Below are 3,356 nucleotides of genomic sequence, written 5' to 3'. Positions count from 1 at the left end.
TTTATAATCCATGTGAATCTAGATAACACAATTTTCCTTTGGATAATATTGATTAAATGGACTATAAGAAGAACCATTAGGCTCCATGTTCATCTCACCACAACCAAAAAAAAAAAAAAAAAAAAAAATCAACTTCTTCCTTTCTTTCTTGCTTACTGCCCAGAGCATTCACTTCCATCCATTCATTTTTCAATTAAATTCAAGGCTTCCTACTTATATACAAGTATAAAGGGTCACATACGAGGAAGCCCGGTGCTTGCGGATTGCCAAGGACCTCTTTACGGTGCTTTTAACCAGCCATTTTTCGTCTAGTTTCTTCCCTAGCCTCGAGCTAGTAGTAAGTGATTCTAAACGCCTTTTTGATCTATTCTAAAGTGGTTAATAAAAGATTTAACGGGCAAAAATCATAAACACGAGAGATCAAAGTTTAAAGTCTACAAAAAAAAATAAACAAAGTGGTTAATAAGTAAATAATAGTGTAAAGCTTATAAATCTAGTTTTATTATGATTATTTATTGTTGTTGATTGCTAGTATGGGAATGGATCGACATCAAACCACGCTAGATTATGTTCACGAAACATGAACTAGCCTTATGTTAAGTCGTAAAGTTATTAGATGACGAACCCTTTCGAACATAAACATGAACTTGTGTAAAAACAATTTTTCTTATGAAATAGTGTTCTAAACTAGTGGATCTAAAGATCTACAAGTGGTATTTTCGAAGAACCAAATGTCAAATGAAATCATATTTTTAAAGCCGGGTCCTTCCTAAACAAAGGTGATTTTTGTGAACACACAAGTGTGTAGACACTTGTGTAACAAAAAGTTTTAACAAAGAATTATTTTTTGTAATTTTTGACTAGAAGATGTACAGATGCGTTTTCTGTAAAAATAATATTTTCGAGAAACCGGTTTCATTTATAAAAGTAGAAAGATCTACTAAAAATAATGGGAAGTTACTACACACTTTTACACAACCCACAAGTTCATGTGTTTGTGATAGTTTTGAACTAGTATGATGTTTGAATATTGTTTGTTGTTGATTGAGAAAATTGTTGTTTGAATTTATAAAAGAAAATGATACGCTTGAAAGCGTGGCCACCTCTGGTTACAGAGGAAACTCTGGCGAAATTTTTCTAGAAATCTAACACTTGGAAATATTTTTATCACAAGTGTTATAAATATATTTTTAACTTGTTTTCCCAAATAAATTTCGCCATGATTTTATTACAAAATTTCTAAGTGTCGGAGGTGGGATTTTCACAAAATAAACTTGCTAAAATATATATTTAGAATATATATTTTCATAACAACACTTGCGTAAATTTTTGTGATTATTTTGCAAACTATCTAAATATTATTTTTAGAGTAAAAATAATATTACCGAATGTTAACAACTCCAAAATAATACGAACACCTTCACAATAAATATTAACTTACAACGGTATTATTAATACCACCCGATCTCTAAACGTAACTTACGCATTTTCAGAAAAATACTAATGAACGCGTATTTTGACAAGAGTATTATTTTGGGAAAAATTATAAGGATTAAAATATAATATTTTTGGGAAAATATTTATATTTTGGAAGTAGTGTATTTTAGACAAATGAAATAAAAATATAATATTTTTGGGAAAGATATTTATATTTTGGAGATAGAATATTTTGGACAAAAGAATTAGAGTATATTTATTAAGTGGGACTTAATAATAAAGTCTTGGAATTGTATAAACGCACATGTATTAAAACCCCCATCCTTGGAAAGGAATATATTTACCAAACAGTTACAAAGTATAAACACGAAATAGTTGTCTAACTATTTCCCAAAAACCTAAACCCTTAAGCTAAGGCACGGTCGCCCGTCTAATAAAAGTTAGTACGTGTAGGTCGTCGCACAGCAGGTTGACTGGGAGATACTTTTTAGAGACGCACTTCGGTGAGTTCATGTCCCCCCTTTTCTCTTTACTTTTTTCAGTTTTCTAAACTCCGGGGGTGAAATACATGTTACTATGATTACAAGTACTTTTTACATGGTATGGATAGCGTAAGGAGGGTTATTACCTAGATCATGTGAATGGGTAGGCTATTATCGTAAGACCGTTAATCCTCGTATAAGGACCGAGAGGCATGAGTGGTAGATCTATCGGGTGTTGCGAGCCCCACACATGAGCCAGCGTGTGGCTGCATGTGGTGACTATGTCGTTCCGCCGGAAGGACCGGTATGAAATACGCGTTACAGGTTTGAGTGCTTCCTAGGCCATTTCACTTATTAATGTATTAGCTACACATTAATTGATCTCTTTTTCCTTATTGCTTCATACCAGGAATTTTCATACACACAGACATTTTACAAAGGTTTTACTTACTCACTTACACATGAACTCGCTCAACAATTTTTGTTGATTTTTCCAACTTACATGTATTTCAGGGAAATAAGGATTCTGGCACGGTATGCTACGTTTTCCCCGCTGCATAAGAGTTTCGAGGTCATCCAAGTTTAGAGTATGTGACTTTTACCTGGAAGAGTCACAGTCCTTAAACTGCGTTTATTTCATGTTGGTGTTGTGTCTTTCAAACAATGTTTTTATGTTATCAGGTTGTAGTGTCCGTTGCATGAGTCAACGCCTTAAGACAATATTGTGTTACTTACGTTTTAAAACTTAATTCAGTGGATGATCTTGCATGGTTTTATTTTCATATAGCTTTGTTATGATTAAGCTATGGTATTAAGAAGTCACACCAAATTAACCACGCTTCCGCAAAGCCAGGGTGTGACAGCTTGGTATCAGAGCTCTGATCATAGCGAACTAGGATTCTTTCTCGAGTCTAGACTATGATCACTAGGGCTCTCACGAAAACATTTTTACATTGCATACCACTTAAGTCCAGATCCGAAACGTTTTTACAAACAAATGTTGAGCACATCTTATTTATTATTTATAGGCTCAGTCTGGGAGGCTGAGGCTCGGTCTGGGAGGCCGAGGCTCGGTCTGGGAAACCGAGGTAGTTGGCTAGTGGGACTAGGAAGAGCAGTCTGGGAGGCTGGGAGGCTAGTGGGACTAGGAAGAGCAGTCTGGGAGGCTGGGAGGCTAGTGGGACTAGGAAGAGCAGTCTGGGAGGCTGGGAGGCTAGTGGGACTAGGAAGATCAGTCTGGGAGGCTGGGAGGCTAGTGGGACTAGGAAGAGCAGTCTGGGAGGCTAGTGGGACTAGGAAGATCAGTCTGGGAGGCTGGGAGGCTAGTGGGACTAGGAGAACTATTTGATTGCGTATTGGTGACTAATATGTTTATTTGACTATGTGATTGATTATTTGTGCATATGCGTGTTTGTATTACAGACGACCTGCCTTCAT

This window comes from Helianthus annuus, chromosome 15 (assembly GCF_002127325.2).
Source record: "Helianthus annuus cultivar XRQ/B chromosome 15, HanXRQr2.0-SUNRISE, whole genome shotgun sequence".
In the NCBI taxonomy this organism is placed as follows: Eukaryota; Viridiplantae; Streptophyta; class Magnoliopsida; order Asterales; family Asteraceae; genus Helianthus; species Helianthus annuus.
Note: the sequence above shows the minus strand (reverse complement) of the source record.